Raw genomic sequence first — 12,939 nt, 5'->3', positions numbered from 1 at the left:
TCTGGGTCACACTGAAGATGAAATAGCATGTTTTATCATGTTATTATTTTTCTTTAAAAGATAATTTCATCCAGTTTCTCAGGTGCCACAGTGGAAAAAATAATGAATTTGGAGTTAGGGGTCGAATCCTGCTTTGGTCACTTAATATCTATGTGATTTTGAACAAGTCACTTAATCTCTCTGGGCTTTAGTTTTGACATCTGTAAAATGAGGGATGTTTGATAAGATTGGCCCCTAAGGTCTCTTCCAGAGCTACATCTATGATCCTATCAAAGAGTGTTTCTATTTGTTTCAATATTCAAGCATTCTTTCAGAATAAATCTGCTTACCTAAATTTAACAGATCAAGATCCCACTGTTAGTCACAGGCCCCCAAGATGAGATTAAAGAGAAAAAAGGCCTAATTTACACCAAAATATTTATAGCAGTACATTTTGTGGTACCTGGAAACAAAGTACTATAGATGCCAAATTGACTGGAGAATGACTAAATAAATTGTAGTAGGTGAATGGAATATTACTGTGCATGGTAAGGCATATACACTGATGTCAAGTGATGTAAGCAAAACCAGAAAAACAATATATATAATGAGTAAAACAATGTTTGGAAACAACCAAAGAAACCCTTAGTACAGTACAATTTAAAATTTGGTCCTGAAGAAATGTACCACCTTTCTTTGCAGGGATGGGGGAATTATGTAGCCAGAACACTGCATATACTGTTTGATTCAGCTGATATGTTGGTAGTTTTACCAAGATGCTTTTCTTCCCCAACCTCGCCCCCCCTTTTCCATTCCTTGTTATACAGCATGATTCTTTGGGTAGGGAAGGGGTGGGATAGATCTGAAAATGAAGGTAACATGAAAACAAAAGATATCACTAAAAAAGTTAACTTGGCTGACAAGATCTTCACAAATGTGTATTTACCAGATAAAAACATATTTCTGACCTTTTCAACATTTTTACCAGTTCAACAATGATTTACTGGCCATTTTAAGGATTATAGTTAGCATTTTTCCTATTTTCTTTAAACCACTTATGCTAGGTCCTTTTTATATGAGCTGTTAATACAAGTATTCCTCATTTTATAGTTGTGATATTACTGCACACCCATAAATCAGGTTTAAGTATAGGTTCAGATTAGTTTCAGGGAACACTGTTGCAGGACTGGCTACCAGTGACTGATGGTGCCATCCTCTAAGTTCCTGACAGAACACACTAGGTGAGTGATATAGCAGAAGGTTTGGTCACTTAGAATTAAAAGCTGATTTAACATTTACAGTAACTTCAGAATGATGAGAAACCCTAAAAGATTTTTATGACCTCTATATTATCCTCAAAAGAGAGATTCCCAAGACATATGCTACACTCCTAGCATGCTATGACAGTATGATAATGTTACAACTACAAAATACCTACAGTTGGCCCTGGAAAAGCCTGGGGCTAAATGCAACTAAAAACACTCTACAATTCTGCATAAACTAAAATTCAAAGTAAAAAAATACTTACATACCTACTATGTGCAAGGTGGAGAGACAACAAGGCTTAGTTGATAGAAAGCTGATCTTAAAGTTCAGGAAGACTCTGAAGTCCCACCTGTGACACATACTAGCAATAGGGCCCTCCTAAGCAAGTCATTTAACTGCTTCACGTCCTAGGCACCCCTCTCAGACTGCAGGAAATCTGAACTGGCAAATCCTGACTGGAAGACCCATATACAAATGAAATCATAAGTCTAGTCTAAAAAAGAAAAACATGGAAGGCACAATTTCTCAGCCTTTTCAACTCTATGATGTTTCTTTTAATTCCCATATAAGCCACTTATCTATAGGGTTATACCTTTGGTCTTCATCAACTCACAAAACTACACTATCTTCAAGACTCTAAACTGTAATTCAAAAGTCCATTTTTGACTAAAATGTCCTATTTTCTACTCCTTTAATTCTCATTTAATCTGCTTTCTTTCATTATAATTTAAAATTTTCAACTTTTTTCCCAGATCATTTTCCCAAATCAGAAGGTCTCTAGTGAATACCAGAGAGGCTCTGTTTTGGGGCCTGTACTCCTATGTTATTAATGTCTTAGGTGAAGACATAGAAAGCATGTTTAGCAAAGATCTACAAGCCACCATTCTAGAATCTATCCTTTTTTCCTCCCTTCTTCTTCTAGCTTATTCTAAACCTCTAATAACTGTGATTTCAATTTAATTCAACAAGCATTTATTTTAGCACCTATTATATGACTAGCAGTACGCTCAATGCTAGATACAAAAAAATGAAAACAACTGATATCTCTTTTTTCTAATCCTAAATTGCTGAACATCCCCAGAGAAGGAAATTAAATCAAGTTGATTTCATCTATGTAAATTTATGAGGCTTAACCTCAGTTCAGTTCTCAGAGCCGCTCAGCAATCCTACTCTACTCTAAGGGACACTCAATTCCTTGAAGTGACCGTTCAAGCCCCAAAGGTACCCATACTTTTAAAGCATATGACTTAGCAATCTGCTTACTTAATCTCTAAATCTCCTGAAATCTAGTTTACACTAGAGTAGGTGGAGTGTATAAAGTAAGTGATTTAAAATCACCAAAAACATTCTGTGGTAACATGTTACTGATGGGGTGCTTGGGTGCTTGTGTTTGGGTGCTTGTGCTTGGACCCCAATTTCTCCCTAGCCTCAGAAACACTATCCCTGACAGTTTCTCCCCAGCCCAAGGCCACTGTGCCTAGCAATTACTCACGAGTGGGTCCCAGCAAGACCCTTATCTCTCTTTGGTGCAGTAACAAACAGCACCTGAAGGAATTATTAGGTTGAACTGGCTTTGCACTGGGTCATAGAGACATTTTTACCCACTGGACTATCTCTACTACTGCCCTACCTCATTATCTACATCCTGGGCTCCTCATTAACTGTATTCTAGACTTAAGACTTACGTATACTCCCTACATCTATCTTGTCAAACAAGACATACATTGGTGGCAGACTGGACAACTCTCAGTTACCCTGAACTCCAGTTAACTTAGTGACGTAGCAGTTCTAAAACCACACCTCCATGCAGCCCCCCTTATGGGCTTTTCCTAGTGAACTCTGGGTAAAACGCCTGCGCAATAGGTACAAGAAGTGCATGTTCTTTTAAGAACTGACTACTCCTTAACCACTCCTTAATCCCACCCTGAATCATCTAGTTAGCATATTTGGCACATGTTTTATTGTATTTTATCCTATATAAACTTTAACTGTACCCCTTTAATATGGCAGGATCCTTAAGAATCCCTGCCCACTGAAAAGCGTAACAAAAAACTTTTTGCCAACTTGACTTAAAGAATGCTTGAGTCTGTGAATTCATTCCAGATGACCCATCGTGTACTTCAGTCTTTGAGGGGTCACAACCTCTCAACCTCTCAGACCGCAACATTACAACTAAAAAAATCTCAAAATAATCACTAGCCTCTCAAGCCATATAAAGCCTTTTGTCCCTTTGTGCAGCAAAGTAAATAATTAGAATAACAAATCTTTGGGAAGTTAGTAAATAAAGATATAAATTTTTAAAAATAAATAAAATTTGGGTTTGAGCTCATCACTCTACCAACTGTACAAATGCTTTTGAGGAAAAAAAATCCCACAACTTAGCCCCAAAATGATTCACTCCACCCCAAGCACCTGATAAAAATTTTATCACTGTTAAATGATATTTATCTGTACCTTTCTTTTTTTTTAAACAGAATGCTTTCAGTTTACTTTCAGGATATTTTTAGTTCCAGTGACACTTAAGAGTATTAATCTGGGAGCTAGTTGAATAAGAGAAGAATGAATATTGTTGACAGTTGAAGGAAAGAGAAAAGAACTGCAGGGTGCCAGCTACAAGGGCTTTTCCACCTAGAAAAAAGCAGACTAGTGAGAGACTACTTCTAAGACAGCCCTATATTGCATATCAACTGGGATACGTTTTTCGCTTGTAAATGAGTTAGTACTGAAAAGATTTAGCTAAACAATGTAGTTTTAGAACCTTGGCAAAGAGAAAGAGATTGACGGTTTAATCAGTTTTGGAATAAAAGCAACAAGATAATTTTTTTTCAATCTGGAAGCCTACCTAAAAGGAAGCCAGCACACACACCTTAGAATCTCAGTAAAAGTATTTAGATATCTAGAATCTAGATTTTAAAAGTACCTTTCTAATTTATATGGTTATTTCAGGAACCTTCAGTAAGATTTAATGTACTACTTGGAAGGAAATTATAGAACTGCAATTCTTAAAACACAAGATATGTAGCAAAAGATGTGACAAAGTTGTTTGCTTGCTTTTTAAAGAACAGTACTGGGAAGACCTTGTACCAAAATCTACCTCTACACCCACAAAAGACTGGATGAATATTAACACATCAGAGCTGTCCTAAAAGCTATGAGGTGAGTTTCATATTCAGTTTCTCTTCTTGACCTCCAGTCTCCAGTTTCCTAATTTAAATGGTATTCCCAAATATTTCCCACACTTCAAAAACATAAGTAGATTGTGTCAGTATATCCAATCATATCCAAGTCTTTCCTACGATAACTAGTTCCGATCTAATAAGTAACTACACTGTTTTTGGCCTTTATAACAAATTTAGTCATTAGCCAAGATTTCAATCTCTGATTTAGCAATTTGTGAACTTATAGATTGAAAAACAGGAAACTGAAAACTTGCATAGACCCATAGTTATTGCTTGATACATTGGAAGGCTTTGGTGGAAATGAATGATAGGTCTCCCTGTTATTAGCCTGTTCAATTCTACTTGATTACTTTGAGACCATAGATATAGAAACAGAATGGATATACAAGGTCCCTTCAACCCTCTCATTTTACAGATAAAGAAACTTTGGCCCAGAGTCACTTGCCTATTGGCAATAAGTAACAGAGCCATGATTCAACTCTAAATCCTCTCGATGGGCTAATAGTACCTGGACCGCTAAAAGGGAAAGACCGTGTCTTTGAAAGCAACCCAGTCCCTGAATTTTCCTATACATTTCAGCAGTCCAGATCACTGGCACTTCCACCCAAGACATTAAGCCTACCCCAGCCCACCTAGATCACCTAATTAGCTTACTTGACATTCCTTTTATTGTCTCAGTGGTCCACTCCTTAATCCCATCCAGATCCTTTCACTGTCCCTTTTCCATATAAGCATCAGTCTCACCCCCATTAAGTTGCAGGTTTGCTAGAAACCCCGTCTGCTTCTATTGGTGTAACAATAAAATCTGTCCCGAATGGAAGGTTTGACTGCCTGAATTCATTCTAGGTAGACACTGACTGCCCTGTACCCTTGTCATTTCAGGATTCCCAACAACTCCACATCGCATCACTCTGACTCTCAACCCACAAAACTTTTCAAGGATTGTCTTACCGAAACTTTTTATCTGCCAGAGAACTAGTCTAGTAAGTGGCAGTTTAGGTGCCTAATAAGTATCTGTTATGTTTTACTACATTGTATACTTGAACAGTGTTATTACGTGAATGAACTTAGAGGATGGATGCTCGTAATTAAAGCCTAAAGCAAAAAAAACTTTCACAAAAGTAGGCTTCTTAAAAGAGGCCTTGGCCCTAAAGGCAGAGATACATGTACCTTAAATATTTAAAATGATTGCCTGAGGGGCAGCTAGGTGGCCCCGAATTCAGGAGGACCTGAGTTCAAATCTGGCCTCAGACACATAACACTTACTAGCTGTGTGACCCTGGGCAAGTCACTTAACCCCATTGCCTAGCAAAAAACAAACAAACAATATGATTGCTTGAATTCCAAGCTAAGAAATTAGGCCAAGCACATAACATTTTTTCCCCTCCCAGTTGTATATTAAGAGAACCAAAAATACAAAGTAACACATTTTCTCCAGCATGTGTCATTTCTGATACGTGCTAGGTGGTACCTATAAGCTGTTTTTAATTTTCATCTTTCTAATCAGTAGTGATTTAAAGCATTTTTTCATGTAACTCTGGATAGCTTTGATTTCTTCTTCTGACAACTACCTGTTCCTATCCTTCAACTATTTGTCAATTAGGGAATGGCAATTTTAAAAAAACTAATATCACTCAACTCCCTATATTTTTAAGAAATGAAGCCTTTATCAGAGAAACTTGCCATAAATTTTTTTATATTACTTCATTGTCTATGAACCTTTTAGCAAAATGTTGTTTCTTTGCTGTTGTTTCCTCTTTTAATTTGGTTTATTTTTGCTTCTGCTGTATCTGAGATCACGACTGCTATCCTTGCTTTCCCCCCCCACTTCAGCTGAAGCATACCCTAGGCCCTTATTTTAACTCTGTGTGTCCTTCCGTTTTAAGTATGTCTTTTATAAACAGAACATTATTACTGGATTCTGGTCTCTAGTCCATTCTGCTTTCTGCTTCTGTTTTATGGCTGAATTCATATTATGATTATTTTTTCCTGTTTATCTTTCTCTCCTTTTTATCCTATTCTTTCTCAAAAGTCTGTTTTGCTTCTGATCATTGCCTCCTTTAATCCACCTCCTATTTCATTACCTTGCTCCCTCCCTTTCCCTCCTACTTTCCTGCTGACTAAGAGACTTCTATACCCAGCTGAGTATGTGTATGTGAGTATGAACGTGTGTATATCCTCCCCTCTGAACAAATTCTGATGAGAGTGAGGTTCAAGCATTGCCTATCTCATGCCCAATTCCCTCCCCCCCACACAAGTAAAAGTTCTCCCTTCTATGCTTTTATGTGAGATAATTTTCCCCATTCTTCCTCATACTTCCCCATTCTCTCCGAGCATCTATTTTTCACCCCTTCATTTTTTTTAGATCATCCCAATATAATCTCTCTATTCAGACTCCTTTTAGCTGCCCTAATAATGATAAAGTTCTTAAGAGTTACTTGTTTTATCTTCCCATATAGGAAAATAAACAGTTTAACCTTATTGAATCTGATTTCTCTTTCATGTTTACCTTTTCATGTTCCTCTTCAGTCTTGTGTTTGAAATATCAAATTTTCCATTCAGTTCTGGTCTGAATGCTAGAAATTCCTTTATTTTAGCAAATGTCTATTCTCTCCCCCTACCTCCCTCCCAGGATTACAATATTCATTTTTGCTGGGTAAGTTAGCCTTAGTTGTAACCTTAGCTCCTCTGCCTTCCAGAACATCACATTCCAAGCCCTCTGTTCCTTCAAGGTGGAAGCTGCTAAATCTTTTGTGATACTTGCCATGGTTCTACAATATTTAAATTGTCTCTTTCTCTTTGCTTGCAACACTTTCTCCATGCTTGCAACACTTTCTCCTTGACCTTGGAGCTCTGGAATTTGGTTATAACATTCATGGATATCCAAGTCTGTCCAAGGCCTTCTCCTCTTTTCTCACTATATTATTTCACTCAATGATGTCATCAGCTCCCAGAAGTTCAACTGTCATTTTTACGCAAATGATTCCCATATTTATATATCCAGCCCTCGTTTCTCTCCTGAGTGTACAGTATTATCAATTGCCTTCTGGACATCTGAAACTAATGAACTGTAGGCATCTCCAACTCCACAATACCTAAAACAGAATTTATCTTTCCCCCTCCAATGTCCCCTATTCTGAACTTCCCCATTACCGCCAAGAGCACTAGTCAGTCAGTCAAGCTGACTGTATATATGCCAAGCTCTGTGATAAGACAAGACAGTGCATGGCCTCAAGGAGTTCACAATCAAATGGGGGAAACAAGTGTTGTACATAAACAATATGTACAAACAAGCTACTTACAGGAAAAACAGGAAATCATTAAAAGAGGGAAGGCACTAGAATTAACAGGAGTAGAGAAACGCTTCTTATAGAAAACAGGATTTTAGTTGGGACTTGAAGGAAGCCAGGGAACTAAGTGGTTGGAGATGAGGAAGGACAGCATTGCAGGCATCTTCCAAGTTAACTCAAGTCTGCAATCAGACTCGACTCTTTACTCACACTATCCTCTCCTCATCAAATCCAATGCCAAATTTCTTGTTATTTCTACATTCACAACAGCTTTCGTATATGACTACCTCTCTCCTCTCACATTGCCACAGCTCTAGTTCAGGTCCTTAAAACTTCGTGCCTAAAATACTGTAACAGTCTTCTAATTGGTCTCCCTATTCCAATACATCCTCTACTCAAACCGCCAAGATAATTTTTCTAAAGTAGACAGAAGTCTAATATGTCACTCATACCTCTCCCTTCAATAATTTCCAGTCACTACTACTCCAGGATCAAATATGAAGTCCTGCGCATGGCACTTAAGGTTCTATAACCAGGCCCCTTCCCTCCTTTATAGACTTTCTTACATTTTACTCTTCCCCCACTCAGTCTATGATCCAGCTACAACTGGTGTACTTGCTGTTCCTCCCACATGATATCAGAAGCCCTGGCTTTGCAATAGCTGCTTGCCCTTCCCCCCTCCCTTTCTGGAATGTTCTCCCTTCTCATCCTTATCTCTTAGCTCCCTGACTTTTTTAAAGCATCAGCTTAAATCTCACCTTCAGTAGGAGACCTTTCCCTGGCCACCTTACTAGCTATCAGTTACCTTTCCCTCTGAGATTACCTTCTGTTTATTTTGGACATATCCTGTATTCATTAGAATGAATGTGCACTCCTTGAAGGAAGGAAAGGTTTTTATCTTTTTTTGTATTCCCAACACTTGGCATAGTTCCTGTTGTACAGAAGTATGAAATAAATGTTAGCTGATTAATTTTGCACTACCTTATATTTCAATTACCAATTATACACAGATTCAGTCGTTATTATGAAATAATCTCATTAAACCACTTCCTGATAGGATGTATTTTTTTAAATACAGAAATAACTGTCACTTTGAGTCGTGACATAAATTTGGGCAAATAAAAATTCTGAAGTGGCCCATTTCTTCTTTTGAAATGTTCAGTATTTAGAAAGAATATGTAAAATAATTCAGGGGATAAGATATTAGACTAGGATTCAGAGGCCCAATCTGAATGATAAGTCATTTCATCCAAGCCTTATTTTATTTATCTATTAGCACTTTTTCTGGATCTCTCTTTAACCTCACCATTCTCCACCTACTTCTTTAAGGACAGGGACTTTGTCACCTATATTGTTGTATCTCCAAGGTCCATGACAAATACTCAAAAATATTTGTTGAATGAAAAGTCAGTGATCAGAATATTCCCTACCTTAGAGATATCACCAAAATTAGGAGAAACATATTTAGTCCAGAATAAAAGTACTATGGTCTCACACCACTTTATACCTACTAGAATAGAAAAATAAGAAAACGATAAAATCTAGTACTGGCAAGGCAGTGGTAAACAGCACTAGCACTGGCTTTGCAGTCTAAGGACCTCAGTTTCTTCATTTGTAAAATGGAGGGGAAGAAAGGGAGAAGACATTCAGTAGATGGCCTCTAAGGTCTCTTCCAGTCTAAATCTATGATCACATGAATTTAATGTTGTTGGGATTGATCCAACTGGAGAGTGCTGTGACAATATGCAATAAGAGTTACATAAATGATGATGCCTCTAGATTTAGTGATATATGCTAGATCACAGGAATGGGGAACCTGTAGCCTGCTTGGAGGCTACATGAGGCCCTCTAGGTCCTCAAATGCTGCTCTCTGACTGAATCCAAACTTCACAGAACAAGTCCTCTTAATAAAAGGATTTGTTCTGTGAAGTTTGGATTCAGTTAGAGGGCTTCACTTGAGGACCTAGAGGCCACACACAGCCTCAAGGCCACAGGTTTACCACCTTGTCTAGGACTTTATAATAAAAGCATCATAAAAAGGAAAAAAGAACCTAGTTGTACAAAAAAGTTCACAGCTGCTCTACTTACAACAGCAAAAACTTGGAAACAATTTGTCCAATAATGGGATAATGGTTGAATAAATTATGGCATATCAATGTAACAGAATTTTGCCTCTAACATACTAGCTATGTAGACAAATAGCCAAACCGATCTGTCAGTTCCCAAACAACTCTCAGAATGTGACTTAAAGTGTACTTATCTTCCTTCTTCTTTCACAGCAATATTCTCCACCCTTATTATATCATATGTCCAGACCCCTCCCCCCAAAATGAATATGATGGTAATTTAGAGGGGCAAACGAGAAGCATATAAGAAAATAGGAAAAGCTCTAAATGAGGTGATGAAGAAAGATATTGGTAAAACCAGACAAGTATACAAATGGACTATAACTATACAAAAGGAAAGAAGCAGGAAAGCAGGACCAAAGGTTTTGGGAATTTAGGCCAGGCCTGGAAAGAGATAAAGAATAAAAACATTTTCTTTATTTGTTAATTTACCCTTGTTAAAGCCTAAGGGCTTGGGGTAAGATTTTATCTCATATTTCATATGGTTATTTTGTTATTTTTGTTAACTTATGTCTAGGGCCTTAGTTGATAAATTTCTGAGCCTGAAGCTGAAGTTTAAGTGACTTGCTCATGGTCAGATGGCTAGTAAATATCACAAGCTGGGTCTTCCTGTTTCAAAGTCCCATATTCTGTCCAATTACCAACAGTTGCTAGTTAGCAGTCACTAAGTTTATAATAAAAATTAGTTTGCAAAAGTTTTTTTTAAATTAAAAAGTGAGTCCCAAAAGTAATGCCTATATTTTCTATATCTACTTGAAAGAAATAAGATTAGATCATTTTTATAACATAAACACATTCACTGTAATAGTTATTGAAACCAAATTTGACCTGCATAAAAACACGTGACAGAATTAGAGAACTGCGGAACAAATTATGCCATATGAAAGTAACAGAATATTAGTACACTCTAAGAAATGATGAAAGGGACCAATTCAGAAAAACTAGGGAGGTCTTCTATGATGCAAAGTTAAGTGAGAAGAACCAGGAGAACAACTTAAAAGAGAATTACAATATTGGAAAGGAAAACAACCCTTAGAGACTTAAGAACTCTGATCAATACAATGATCAGTCACAACTCCAGAAGACTTGAGGATGAATCACGCTTTCCATCTCTTGGCAGGGAGGTGATGGACTAGAGGCATAAATCGAGCTAATGTGTATATTTGTTTTGCTTGAGAATACTTGTTGCAAGGAAGGACTTTTGAGTTTTCTGGGATATGGTGGCAGATCTTAAGGGAGGGAATGGGGAGGTAATGATAATGATATTTCCTCCAAAAAGAAGAATAGAGAATGGAACTGATGGGGTGATGAGCCCGCCCTCCCCCAAATCACATCAGAACATTTAAAAACAATCCACATTAGTGAACGGAATTAGTGCACAATGTTAGAAGGAAACAGAAACAAGCAGAACAATGTTGGAACTACTGTCATTTAATCCTCTTTGTTCTCTGCATAAAGGAACATCTATGTTGTTCATGTTTGTCAAATTCACAATAATAAAAAATAAAATAAAACATAGGAAGGGGCAAAAACTCAACCTCTAGCTCCACCTCCAGCTTTGCCATGATTTACCATGACATCAACAAAAACACTTGTAAAAATAAAAATCAAAATCCTCAAAGTTTAGATGCCATTTCTTTCTCAAAGAGAGTATGATGTAAAGACTAATTTTAAAATGTTACTATAATTCCATCATGTTCTATAAATATTATATAATAATTTGTAATAAAAGCCCCCAAAAGCTCAAGGTATCTAACAGTTCAGTTATGATTCTTCTTCCACATACAGCAAAGTCAGAATATCTTGCCAGAGGTGTACATTATTACAATTACTGATTATAATATACAACTTTGGAGTTGGTACAGCAGCAGTTAATAATCACTTACAACTGTGTTGGTTGTGATAAAAGAGTAGGCTGGTGATTCCTGAGAAAACTGTAACTTCGGAGAAAAGTTTACACCCCCTCTCCCAAGCAAATTCAATGACTTGTGTAAACCCGGCACCCACAACCCCCTAATACTCATCGCTCTTTTTAAGGTCCCCATCAAGAAATGAAATGTTTGAGTCGGATGTCGTTCGTTTTTCTGAGCTCGGCCCCAGAAGCGCAGGGATCGGCCGCGGCGCGCAGCCCGCAGACGGCTAGGGCGGGTTCCCGGGGGGTGGGGGTGGGAGGCACACCCAGAGGCCCGACAGAGCGAGGCTATGCCCTGCCCTGCCCTGCCCTCCGGTCCCTGCTAATTGTCTGCAGGAGTCCGGGACAGGCACAGAGTCCGCGGGCAGCGCCTACCTGTTGTGCCCGTGCACACAAGCACCCGCGGGACTCGCAGCAGTTGTCACCGTCATGCCCGGCCCCCTTCTCCTCTCCCCTCCGTCTTTCCCTCAGGCCCCTGGGGGGCTTTGGAGCTCTCTTGGGGGGGCGGGTTCTTCCGCCCCGTCCCCCGAGTCAGGGACTCGGACCCCATGCCGCGCCCACCCTCGCGCCCAGACCTCGCCACTGACATTCCCGACTCCCCACGACCACCTCCGCCCCGGACGCGGCTTCTCGCCCGATCAGGATGGGGCAGGGATGGGAGAGGACGCCCCCCAAGCCCCACTGTCCAAGTGCCCGGACCGCCACCGCTGCTGCCGCCGCAGCCTGGCGAGGACCCGGAGCCCGACTCCCGACACCGCCCCCTCCCGGGGAGTCTCCCCTCGGCCGGTCCCTCCCAGCCCAGAGCAGTCCTCAGCCCCGTCCTCAGCCCTGTCCTGTCCCAGCACGTTACCGGCTCCTCAGGCAGGCGGGACCCGAGCGGGGATCGGACTGACTGACCAACGAACGAACTGACCGACAGACAAACCAGCAGGCGCAGGCGCCAGGGCGCGCGGGGAGGGGCGGCGCCCGCAGGGGTCGCGAGCTGTCCGGGTGGTCGAGTAGGAGTGGCGTGCAGGAAAGCCGGGAGCCCGCGAGCCGGAGAGTGTGAGAGACGGAGGGGAGCCCCCGGGCTGGACTGCTCCGCAGGCCTCGCTAGCCGGCCGCCGAGCCATCGAGCGCCCACTCTGGCAGGGGTGACTGATCTATCGCCAAAAGATGGATGGCAGGCGGCGGCGCCGGGGGAGAAG

At 39.9% G+C, this 12,939-nt stretch overlaps 1 protein-coding gene across 5 annotated transcripts in view; it reads right to left on the bottom strand.

Annotated features, from left to right (window-relative positions):
- HEATR5A (HEAT repeat containing 5A) overlaps positions 1–12,878 on the bottom strand; it is a 154,883-nt gene extending 142,005 nt beyond the window's left edge. For 2 of the 5 annotated variants that reach the window (XM_021004274.2, XM_021004278.2), the window contains exon 1: positions 12,603–12,864. The gene's annotated coding sequence lies outside the window, so the exon portion shown is untranslated. Of the gene's footprint in view, positions 1–12,602 lie in introns of all 5 variants that reach the window. The other 3 variants (XR_013485420.1, XM_078151399.1, XM_021004277.2) reach the window with 3 other exon arrangements.
- Positions 12,879–12,939: the final 61 nt, after the last annotated feature.

This window comes from Phascolarctos cinereus, unplaced genomic scaffold (assembly GCF_003287225.1).
Source record: "Phascolarctos cinereus isolate Bilbo 61053 unplaced genomic scaffold, phaCin_HiC Scaffold_3;HRSCAF=262, whole genome shotgun sequence".
NCBI lineage: Eukaryota > Metazoa > Chordata > Mammalia > Diprotodontia > Phascolarctidae > Phascolarctos > Phascolarctos cinereus.
Note: the sequence above shows the minus strand (reverse complement) of the source record. Positions and strands in the feature narration are given on the sequence as shown.